This window comes from Pongo pygmaeus, chromosome 7 (assembly GCF_028885625.2).
Source record: "Pongo pygmaeus isolate AG05252 chromosome 7, NHGRI_mPonPyg2-v2.0_pri, whole genome shotgun sequence".
Taxonomy (NCBI): Eukaryota; Metazoa; Chordata; class Mammalia; order Primates; family Hominidae; genus Pongo; species Pongo pygmaeus.
In genome coordinates this window covers 97,147,476-97,160,561 of record NC_072380.2, presented here as the reverse complement: position 1 = coordinate 97,160,561, position 13,086 = coordinate 97,147,476, and the positions used below count along the sequence as shown (strand labels likewise).

The 13,086-nt window shown below is 38.8% G+C and overlaps 1 protein-coding gene across 9 annotated transcripts in view; it reads right to left on the bottom strand.

Moving 5' to 3' along the window:
* RALYL (RALY RNA binding protein like) overlaps positions 1-13,086 on the bottom strand; it is a 722,957-nt gene that overhangs the window by 119,757 nt on the left and 590,114 nt on the right. The window lies entirely within an intron of this gene.

The following is a 13,086-nucleotide window of genomic DNA, read 5'->3' as shown; positions in this document are numbered from 1 at the left end:
ATAAGTAATATATTAAGAACTAATCTGGATTAAGTCAATTTGCAGCTGGATTAATGCAGAAGCTAAATAAAATGAGAGTCTTGGAATGAGGACATAACATTTAACTGATATATTAAGATGATCATAGTATTAGTCTAATTCTGATTGCACTCCCTGTATCTACTCATTTTCTTTATACATGGTAGTTTGTTTGTAGAAGTTTCTATATATCTATTTGTGGTTGTTGTAATAGCGAAATAATTTATAATGTTATTGTTACATGTTAGCTGAATAACTGATTTACTCAGAAGACAGAAGCAGCATACCATATATAGTTATTTATTGGTCTTAACACCCCTTAGGGTGGGGTAGTGTCAGGTCACAAATTTTGGTCCTTCAGCCTCCTTTGTGTCTTCTAAAAACTGGGTATTTTCTGTACCTCAATATCTCAAAGGGAAAGTCTAATCCTGAAGGTTGTGGTTCATTTGAGAAAGCCACTTTAAAACATATTCTGTGTCTTATTTTTCTCATTATAAAATGGGCTAGGCTTACTTCCAGCTACATTTCTAATTTCATAAATTAACTTTCCATTTTTTTTTTTTTACAAAATGTAAGTAAATCGGGAAAGAATCCACTTCTAAATAGTTCCTAGATAATAATTAAGGAAAACTGTTAGTAAGTGTATTTTGGCCATGCTAATTTCATTACAGGTTTCTTAAGATACAATTAAAGGTTAAATGTAGGCGAACTGAAGATATTTTTAACTAAATCCTGGTGTTTAAGATTTTTAAGAAGCACAGTTGAAATGACTATCTTAGAATTAGGCTAAAAATTTATTTTTATAAATGTGAGTCCAAACAATGAAGGCAATAATTACTTTTTTGTCTCTATTTCATTCTGTGTATGTAAAAATTTGCTTATGAGAAATATGCCTTGGTGCATTTATAGGCAGAGCTGACATGCATCTCTACCATATACCATGCTGCTTTGGGTGAATCATAATAGCAGGAAAGGGATTTTTAGGAAGCAAGTGCCTTAGCAATCCCTTTGGACAGCTCTAGGTAGGGTAGAAGCAGATAAAACCAATAATTGGTCCTAAGAGTTTGGAGAGGTTTATTTATGTAACCTTTCCTTTTCTGAATTCCAATATTATTCACATCTCTAACTGTAGGTACATTAATTGCCTTATTGTGTTTGTTTTTCTCATACATTTGTGATCTACATAAGCAAACAGAACTAGGGAGGGAAAAGCTGAAGTAGCAAAAAATGTTTGGATATATTTGCTTTATAAGACATGACCAGTGCCAAGTGATCAAAAGGAAATTACCTTGAAGAAATGAGGGGGATTCTATATAATATGATGTAGGAGATTGTTCACCTATTTAGACCATCAACACCATAATGATACTACTTTATTTTCCACCTGATAATACTTGAAATAAAGATAGCATGTGGGCATTAATGGGATCCCTTCTCTCTGTATTTGCTAATAATTTCAGCCTAACAAACATTTATCAGACATTAGTGTATGTGTGTGATTTGCTTATGTGAAGTGCTACTCTCCAGCCTCCTGTGTTCCCCATTTTCTATACACTACATCGTCCGCCTTCCCTCTCACTGCTATGTGATTCTTAGTGGCACTGAATAATATAATGAGAATATTTTAAAACATTTTATATCTTTCTCCTCTCTCTTTTTTAAGCCTCCATGTCTCATTAGTTAGCAAGTCCCATCAATTTTTCCTTTGGGACTCTCATGTCCCCCTCTGCATTCCATTCCCAGACTGGTTTTCATTAGTTACCCCAGCTTATTTAGTCTCTCCAAAATTCTTTGTTCAAAGTCACTTCAACTTTACACACTGCTTTCACACTAGGCTTCCATCAATGCTGCCACTCACTCCCCTTGGGCAAGTACTGCATTGCACCACTTTAGGGTGGCATAATCAGCTTGAATAAAAGCGAAGCCCACCACTTTTGATTTTCCCTCTGCAATTATCAAAATACTGAGTTCAGAATATGTTTGCAGTAGTATTTATTGATTGATTTCTCTCTTTTTTTTTTTTTGAAGATTTCAGACAAGCAACGGTTGGACTAGAGCATACAGGCACATATGTTGTCCTACTGCCCCCCGTGGTTAGTATGATTAGTCTGACTAGCTAGTTATTGATAGTTGTCCCTTTCTACCACTTCAAGCCCACTTCAACCAGCTCCTTCCAAATGCTCAAGAGAAGACTTCAGAAGAAAATTCAAAGTTTTCAAAATGATGTTGGATTGAAAGTTCTGATGATGTTCTATAAACCAAGAGTTTGCAAACTGCGGCCAAATCCTGCTAACCCTCTGATTGTGTATAGCCCCAAGCTAAGAATGGTTTCTACATTTTAAAGTAGCTGGAAAATAACAAAAGAAGAGTAATATTTTGTGACACATGAAAATTACATGAAATTCAAACTTCAGCATCTGTAAATAAAGCTTACTGAAACAGAGCCACGTGACTTCATTTACATATTGTTTAAGGCTGCTTTGTGCTATGGCAACAAGTTGAGTACTTGTGGCAGAGACTGCATGTCCAAAATCCTAAAATATTTACTATCTGGCCTTTATAGAAAAAGTATGCCAGTGTGTGAGATATTATTTTGTTGGAAGGAATTGGAAACAACCTCCTAAAATTGGCTTTCTTTACTTTTAATACATATCAAGATATTTTCCCAGATTTAGAAATTCAGAATAATTTGAATTCCTTCTCTATATCACCATTTCAACCTCTGATCCTACCAACACATTCACCTGAAATATTGTTTTTATGTCACCACCTTTCTTGATTTCATTAATCATAAGATGGTACCCAAATTTTTAAGATCTTCACAAACATGACCTCACCAGTTTTCCATGTTGTTCTTTACTGCTTCTCTTACTAAACACTAAACACTTCATTCCAGAAAAACTAAGTATTGTCCAGACACATCTGATTTGGCTTTGCTTTGGTACACTTTAGCATTATATTTCTATAACAGAATACTGTTTTTTTTCCCCATGCATGATCTATTTATCATTTACATTTATCTCAATCTAACTCCTTCTTAAAGCTGATCTTGAAACCTTCATTTTACAGAGACAAGCCCATCTCTGAGGTAATACTTATTATCATCATCACTATGACATATCCTCTGAACAATGTTATTCAATTAAAAACTGAACTTAGAGTCTCATTAAGACTGGTAAGAATATTAAACCTGTATTCTGTTTAGACAAGAGACTTCCAACAGTTTTGTGTTAAGTCTCCTGATGGGTCTAGAGGAGAGAATGTTGCTGATGGTTCGTGAACTGAGCTGAAAGAAAAGATTATTGGTCATTGGTTCCTCCAAGCCATAGATGATAAGTCCAAGGTACCAGGACTCCCAAGTATCTTCTGTGGTGAAATACGGCAGGAAATCTTGGTAGGTGCCACCATCAGGCCACTCTACCTTTTGTCTCATCCTCAAAATGATGACACACTGCAGAGTGGAGAGACAACTGGCCCGTGTTGAATGATGCTCTGCTTTGAAACCAACTGCTCAATTGTTGTTCACTACATTGAGGCAGCTTTCCTAGGCTTGGGATGATTCAGGAACTCTAACTAACCTCATTTTTCTCAATTATATAGCAAACATCATAGCCAACTCAAGGAGTTTGGGGAAGAATATGAGATTTTCTATTTAGAGCATCTAGCACAGTTCCTGGCAGAGTGGATCCTGATGGTCACGACCTACCAAAAACAGGTTGTTAACTCTAAAGTCTGAAACTGCTTGGAATGTATGAATAGATCATTTTAGTAGTGTTGGTCCTGAAAAATGAAAAAAAAAGTAAAAGAAGGAAACTGCTAGGAGGAATATTCCTTTGTAGAAAATTATTTATCAATTTAATCTGTAGAAATGGATGATCACATTGTGATATGCCTAGAGATAACTTTTCTAAGATTTTTTTTTTACAAGGTAATTGTTTCATGAGGAAAGGGATTGATTTTTAGCTTTCCTAAGATTTACTTTTCATGTGAAATAGGTAGTGAATTTAATAATACTTCATTCAGGACCCACTAGAATTAGGAGTAGAATAAGATAAACGAATGACAGCCTTCAGAAAAATAAGACATAGTGGAGAAATAAAATAGAACACAGAATGAAGGTCAATATTTGGAGCTAAATGAATTATAATACTTTTTATTTAATAAAAACTAAATTGTATTTACTGAAGGCCAGGTATTATTCAACATTCTTTATAAACACTAATTTATTTAAACATCATGATACAATCTGAGGTAGTTCTCATTTTATAGATGAGGAAAATGAGACCAAAAGATATTAAGTAACTTTCACACAGCTCATAAGTCACACAGCTCATAAGTGGTTGAGCTAGGATTTGAATTCAGACATTCTGATTCCAAAGTTCTTATGTCATCTATTTTATTTGTTTTGCTTTGTTTACATGTGCCTCAAGGTACTGTCACATTGTCTCTCTTTATACTTCTATGCTTTATTGAGAAAGCTCACCTGGATTCAGATGTTGGAAATTCCAAAACTTACATCTCTGGCATCATTCTATTTATGATAGGTGGCTATAGCTGCCCACAAAATATCTCTAATTATAGATGCCTCTAAGCTAACATATCTCAAACTGAATTTACTGTCTTCCTCTCTTATTTATTTACTTTTTTTTTTTTTGAGACGGAGTCTCGCTCTGTCGCCTTGGCTGGGGTGCAGCGGCGTGATCTGGGCTCACTGCAAACTCCCCCTCCCAGGTTCACGCCATTCTCCTGCCTCAGCCTCCCAAGTAGCTGGGACTACAGGCACCTGCCACCGCGCCCGGCTAATTTTTTGTATTTTTAGTAGAGATGGGGTTTCACCGTGTTAGCCAGGATGGTGTCGATCTCCTGACCTCGTGATCCGCCCGCCTCGGCCTCCCAAAGTCCTGGGATTACAGGCGTGAGCCACCGCGCCCGGCCCTTCCTCCCTTATTTTGCTCTTCCTTGTTTTTCCCTAACTTGGAAAACTCAGCCACTTAGGTGACCAAACTAGAAAGACTGGAGTCCCTCTCATGAACTCCTTTCCAACAACCTTTCTAGTTCTGTTGTTTCTGTTGCCAAAAGTCTTGATTCTGTACTTGCCTCTCAATTCTTATTTTCACAGGTCAAGTTATCATCAACTTTTATATGATCCATTAATCTCTTCAATGACCTTCCTTCTTCAGTATTTCTTTGATATTTCCATATCTACTAACAGAATTAAATTTCTAAAATACAAATATAATCATGTAATTCTCCTCATTACAAATCTCTGCATGTTTCCAGGAAGTATTTTCTTATAAGGCACAATGGGTTTGTTAGTGGTACTTCATAACTATTTTCATAGCACTCTGTAACACTTAACCATGGTGAATTAAAAATTTCCAGTGTAATTGCCAAGCTCCCCCAAAGACTGCCTACTCCTTGGAGGTACAAACTAACTGTATTTCAAGTACCGAGAATCATGCTTACTTCATTGGAGGCTCTCAGTAATTATTTTGTTAGATGAACCTTCCCTGCCTTGCTCCCCTACTTCTAGTCCCATGTTTTGCCTACAGAGTATGATCCAATATAACTTTATTACTATATTTATAGTATTAATATAACTAAAAGTTCATTCACAATCTGGTTCCAGTGTACCCTCCCAGCCTTTGTCTTCTATCACTTCAGTCTACAGACTCCGTGCTCCAGCCAAGCTGAGCAAATTGCTCACTGTCTGGGTAGCATCTTGCTTTTTCCCCTGTGCATTGGCATTTTGCTTTCCCACATCCTGCTTTTTTCTTTTATGCTATGGCATATGCGTGTTTTTGCAGAAATAATTTCAAAAGTTTTTGAAAGACTAGAGCTTTGTCATGAATCCAAAGGACGTTATAAAAATACCCACCTATTATATTTACAGAATTTTGTAGTTAAAACTTCCAGGCAGTGATACTACTTACCATTATCTGATCTATTCTTTTTAGCTATGACAACCCAAGTCCTGACCTACATTTAAGATGGATGTGCCAAAGGGCTTAAGTGTACAGGTTCTAGAATCAGATTGCCTAATTCCAATCATGACTCTACCACCTCTGGCTGTGCGGCCTTGGAGAAGTAAGGGACTTCTCTTTGTGCCTCAATTATTTCATTTGCAAAATGGAAATAATAGTAGACCTATCTCAAAGAGCTACTGTGAGAAATAAATATATAACTACACACATTAGATAACTAAATAACTTAAATAAATAAATAGTGGATAAATGCTTAATAAATATTAACCATCATTGTTATTACTTTTTTTTTTTTTTTAATCTCTGAGTCCTCGAATCCTTGTTCCTGCATTCATGGCCAGTTAATAGAAATAGAGAGTTCAGGTTGGGGAATAGGTTGGGATCTATTGGAGAAGATACACAGTAGCCAGCAGATGGAAATGTGGGCTCAAAACTCAGGTGAGACATTTGGGCTGGAAATAGATTCAGGAGTCATGTTATCAGTGCAGAATTAGTATATTAAATCATAAGAGAGAATAAGTGCACCCAGAGATAGTGAAGAATAAGAAGAAAAGAGTGGTGTGAAGAATATTTATTTGGGATCACTAACAGGACCTTAGATGTGTAGAAGCAAAGTTCAGAAGGGGACAGGAGATCTGTTCTGGCAGTTGCATTTACCTGTACCTGGCATGGCACCCAACACATAGCAGATGCTCCCCAAATGTTGACTGACTGAGAAAACCTGTGCCTAGATCTATGCCACTGGCTTTCAATCTGTTCTGTAGGATAAAAGTAAATAAAGAAGAGAAGATTATCTCTGAAAGTGGCTCCTGTGTGCCTTACTCAAGCCAACAAGGAGTTGGAATTGAGAAGTGTTAACATTCTCCACTAAAGTCGATTTACAGGCCAAAGCTAGTGTCCAAATCTAGTGATGTTTGAAATCTTGTTTGTCTACCCTTTAGGAATTAATCTCTTAATAGGGAATAGAGGACTTCTTTTTTTTTTAACTGCATACTTTTTTTCTCCAAAGGAATTTTCATATGCATTTCAAAGAGTTTTAAAGACCAAGGTGGGTGCAAATACTTTATGTAGAAAAAAACAGTGTGGCTGACTCCTATCTGTCCCCACCACACTTCCACAAACAACGAGGGAGTCTAACAATTATCACAAGAGTCAGAGCTTGCGATGTGCCAGGGACTCTGCCAAGCTGTCTCACACATGGAATTTTGACAATAGCATATGAGAAAACTAAAGTTCAGAAAAACCTAGTAATTTGTTTAAAGCCGCACAGTGCTGTTATCTGAGTGTCCTCTCTAAAACTCACGTTGAAGTTTAATTGCTATTGTGATGGTAGTAAAAAGTGAGACCTTTAAGAAATGATTAGGCCATGAGGACTTTACCCTCATGAATGGATTTACGTCATTATTGCAGATGTGGATTTGATCCGCTTTTTCTCTCTGTTTTGTGCATGCGTTTCTTCACCATGTGATGCTTTCCACCATATTATGACACAATAAGAAATCCCTCACTAGACACTGCCTCTTGATTTTGGACTTCTCAGTCTCCAGACCTGTGAGCCAAATAACTTACATTTTTTTTATAAATCATCCAGTCAGTGTTATTCTGTGATAGTAGCAGGAAACGAACTAAGACACACAGCAAAGTGACGGAGTCTGAATTCATTCACAGGTCTAACTCCAAAGTCTATACAGCCACTGTTCTGTACTCTTAAGAAAAGACAAAGACCATAATAAATGCTACACTGGCCAGATATTTAGTCTATCTGGCCCCACACTGGGTACGATGGTGGCCCAGGCTATTGTAAGTTATTCCTTAGCTAACTGATTGCTTGTTATTTATGGAATAATTTAGCATGATATTTGATAAATAACTTAATATACTTAAGAATTATAGAAATCTTGTTTTGATATTTAGAATTTAGTTTATGTCTCATCCTTAACTATTTGTAATCTAAACACATCCATATGACATTTTAATCATTCCAAGGCATTCTGATTTTAAAAAGCTTTTTTTCAAGGTAAATGGTTAAATGGGAGCAACAGATGATGACTGATCAAAGATAAGCACTTGTAAGTGATTCTTAGGCGTCTTCTTACAGAATATTTTGCATATTAAAACATAACATAATCCTATCAGTATTCTTAAAAATTCATTTATTTCCTAAAAATTTAATAAAGAGTCTTCTTTATGTAATAGGGAAAGGATATTCATGGATAACTGTAGGTGAATTCTGAGATCTACCGAAGATCAGAATCTGTCGGTGGTACTTATTCTCTTAGTTACTCTTGTCCGCTAACCTGAAAACAAAACAAAACAATCCCAGGCTTCTGTGCTGGCTGGCCTGGGCCAAGATGCCTAGGAGACACATTATTAGGTTCTTGTTGTGGGGAGCAAAAGATTTATTAGGAGGAAGCTTCCTTGGAGCATAGCATGGGAAGAAGCACTGGTTGGTCTGTACAGGCACTGACCTCCTCACCTCCATCTGCGCAAAGAGGTCTGAGCATGCCCCGTCAGTCAGCTTCTTTGGTCAAGATATTGTTGGATACTGACCTCAAGCATGTACTCACAGTGGACTCTCATGCCAGCCATATCCCTTCTCCAGCTGTTGCTACTTACAAGGGTGTAGTTTTGTGATGAATACACAAAGATTATCCCAAATGCAGACATTTGTGGTGTCCTATCAACATTGAAAAATTGGTGGCAAAGTGGGGGTGATACTGTGATGGGATAGTCTGAGGTGGCTGAAAGTGGGAATAAACGTTCCTTTAAAAGCCTGTGAGCTCTAAAGCTGAGAGGTCAAATCAGTTTTGATTTTCATGTCAACTGACTGATGGTGGCTGCTGGGAACATCATGTTGACATGAATTCTAAAGCCTACTTAGGCCTCAGGGTGTAAGGGCCTGTAATTAACCTATGTCTGCCACAGGAATAAGAAGAAAAAGGAAAAGCATTATGTCCAAATTTGTATTTACCAACTTGTGCTAATGGAAGGTACAGAAATTTGCTCAAGGCTACAAAAGTAATGAAAAGGTATAAAATCCACAGTACAACTTAGATTTCCAGACATACAGTCCATAAACCAATGTGTACAAATAATAATGTATATCTGATGCCCCATGTATGACAGCCAATATTTAGAATTTGACACTCTAAGTATTTTTGCACATTTAATCCTCATAACTTTCTTGTGAAGTTGCCATCATTATCATTTCTATTTTATAAATGACAAAAACAGAGATAGAAAGGAATCAATAAACTTTCCCAGGCTCTTAGAGCTAGAAAGTCATAGAGCAGGGTGATAACTCAGGCAGTCTGATTAAGACATTGAGTCTTAATATTTTAGAGTATTTGTATTATTTTCTAATACGTTATTTGTTGATCATTAGAAGAACATCATATTTACCTACAAGGTTGAGATGACAGCCAGGCTCCTTCATTCCTATGGGATTTTCCTATATAGAATTAATTTCTCTGGAGTAAAATGCAGCTTTCCCCTCTATTTCCTGCAATATCTTTTTCAAAGGCTTTCATGCTCAACAGAAATCTCTGCTTAGGGCTATCATCAAACCCCTTGGTAAGTTTCATTTGCAGTTACCACCATCTGGGCTGCTAACTCCAGGGACAGGTTAATGGATGGCTGTGGTATCAACCAAGAATCTCTGTGGCAGTTCTGACACTCAGACTCATGACTTTTGCCACATTGGAAATTGAGGCTGCAGGGCTCATCTCCCTCGGATGCACTGTAATGTTCTTTCATAATTCTACAGGGAGGAATGAACTGTAGCAAGAGGAATGGAGGTGAAGGATAAAGAACCTCCTGGCAAGAAAGATCATTAACCACTGGCAGATTCTCCTAGGATAACTGAAATGCTCCAACAGCTTTGGGGGCAGCAGTGAGGATGGTGCTGGTAGATATTTGGCCAGGGTAAAGAGTGGGGTCTCATCCTTTCTCCAATATGATTCCAGGATTAACTTTACTGCTCTTCACACTGGAAGGGAGTCCACACAATTCTGCAGATGTTTCTATTAAGAAAAATGATTTTCTGAAAAGAAATACTTTCAAACTTAATTATTTTCATGTAGCAAGATTTGCTCATCTCAGTTCCAGACTTGTAAAGAGAAGTAAATTTAAGAAAAACTAGCATGTGGCTGCTCAGCTGTCTCTTTCAATTGTCTTAGTTGCTTGCTAATGGCTGTTAAATCCTACAGAGAAACTGTGCCTTCTGTAAAGAGTGCAACCTGGGGAAGGAGGTAATCAGTCAGAGTTATCCAGTTTCAGATCTTCATCCTCAGTCCTGCTCTTTGCAGAATGCCAATGCCATTTATCTTTTTCTCCACTTTAAGATGAAGATATGAGTCAATACTCTGTAGTCTTTTGATTGCCCGTCCTAATAAGTTGTGCAGAGTGTAAATGGTGCTAAATGACATGATCTATGTATTTTCAAGGCCCTGGCCTAGTAGGTTGGGAGGAGCAGCTGACTTGTGTGTCCTTCCATGTCTCTCCCTGCTGCCCCCCATCCATTCCATACCCTTCACCTGTGCCCCACACTCTCATACCCGTCAGATCCCAGCTTCAACCTCACCATCTCTGATCCTTTCTCTTAATAAAACATTTGAAACTCATTCAGACCAAGTCATAGCTAATGTCTGATACAGGCTTGGTGAACTACAACTCATTTTTACGTGTGTTTTGCTTAGCTGTGTTTCTTCCCTCTTCCCAGTGACATACTGGTCTGGCTGGTTAATTTCTTGTCTGAGTTTTTGTTTTAGTAACTTCAGCCCCTCTCTAACCGAGCTTTCCCACCCTCCCCTGGACCCTTATTCTCTGAAGGCATTAAATCTTGGCACTTAATTTTAGAATGTAATTATTTTAACTGCCACAGGTTGACAAAATTGTGTGATACCAGTCACCTACCTGGATTATTGAATATTATCTACTCCTGGATTGTGTTGGAAGCTCCAAGTGACTGGCAAGGCTGCATTTTAGCTTCACATTAGAATCCCTCCCACTCTGCAGAGCTGTATCTATCTTATACTGATGTAGGTTTATAATTCTACATCCCCTCCTGGGATGCTGTCTGAGATAATTGTGCAGGATCAAGCCATAACCCCAAACCCGATGGATTCAAAGTCTTGTTTGTTTTTGTCAATGTCTCGAATAGTCTCCACAATGCTAAGTTCAATGGTGAATTATTAGTTAACATGAACTTTGAAGAGCTGACCCAATTGATTAATTCCTATTGAAACATCTTCTTCCCTGAGTTTCATACCACCCAGCCTAACTACCTCACTAGTTGCTTCCTCCCAGTCACCTTTGCTGGTTCTTGACTTCAAATTTGAGAGTGTTGTAGAGCTCAGTCCTTGGAATTCTTCTCTTTTCTATCTTTTCTTATCCCCTTTCTGTTCTCACCCAGTCTTGTGGCTTTGAATACCATCTATATACTGATGACTCACAAATAGGCACATTCAGTCCAGATCTCTCCCCTGAACTCCAGATTAGATATTCAATTGCCTATATGATATCTTTACTCACCACCCCCCTTGGCCTACTCTAACTTCTGTCAGTCTTCCCCATCGCACTTAACTGCAACTTCATATGTCCAGTTGCTTGGTCCAAAAACCTTGGAGACATCTCTGGTAGACAGTCTGGCTATCATCAGTTTCTTCCCCTCACCCATCAAGAGGTGGAGTCTATTTCCTTGTGACTTGCTCTTATACAAAGAATGTGATGTGGCAGATGGGACATTCTGGAACTTGCAATCCAGGTTTGAAGAGTACAAACAGCTTCTTCCTCTCTCTGGAAGTCAGTCACCATATACAAACTCTAACTGCTTTGAGACTACCATAATGTGATAAAACCTAAGCTGGCCCCAGGGAGAGACTATGTGGAGAAAAAGGCTCAGCCACCACAGCCATTCCTGCCAACCTCAGCTTCCAACCTTACCTGCTGTTGATATGGACAGAAGGCAGGGGAGTACTGGGTAGAAGAGGGTGGTTCCCCAGTGAAGGCCCCACCCTTAAGCCTGGAAACCCGTGGCCCTAAATGAGAAAAGGCATTCCTGTTTTCATGCCCAAATTTGCCTTTTGGCCTGCAACGCCCCCTATCCTGTACCCATATAAACTCCAAACCACCAGCTCCAGGGGGAGATGAGAGGACAAACAGAAGAGCAGAAGAAAGGCAGAATGGTGCAGCAGAGAGAAGAGAAGAAGTGTCTGTACACCAAGAGGAGTTTGGCTGGAGACAGTTGGAGAGGAGATTGGCCGCTGGATGGCCAAACTCCAGGGGAAGATCATCTTCCCACTCCATCTCCCTTCCATCTCCCCATCCATCCCACTGAGAGCCACCTCCAGGACTCAACAAAACCCCGCATTCGTCCTTCAAGTCTGTGTGTGACCTGATTCTTCCTGGATGCTGGACAAGGACCCGGGTACCAAGAGGGTACTGAGCTAGTTAACACTTAAGCTGTCTGCAGATGGCAAGGCTAAAGGAGTGCACTGTAACACATGCCCACTTGGGCTTTGGGAGTCTCAGCTCCCTTCCCTGGATGCTGGCCTGGGGCCGAAGACCAGGGGTGCTTGCTTTGGCTTCTGCACCTGCCTGTTTGCATGCTCCCCCTCCCTTAAGGGGTTTGAGTGCACACATACGGTGGTTGAACAGACAGAAGGAGACATACCCTGTCACACATCCTGCCAGGGGGGGAAACAGGGAACTCTCCTGTTTCGCTCTGTTAGTGCCAAAGCAATCTGGGACACACAGAGCAGAACTATTTGATTGAACTCAGCCCACATCGCTGAATATGACAAAAATGTTTTTTTTTTAAGTTAATAAATCTTGCTACGTAGCAGCAGATAATGTGTTTATCCTTAACTCCATTCTTTCTCTCACAGTCCACTTCCAATTTGTTAATAAACTTGTTGGCACTACTTTCAAAATCAATCAGTAACATAACCATTTTTATTTGACATCTCAGTTGCTACTGCTTAACTACATCACCATCTCCTGCCTGGTCTCCCACATTCTACCCTAACACTCCACAATCCATTGTCAACATGTGGCTAATGGGACTTTTCAGAATTTAAGTTCT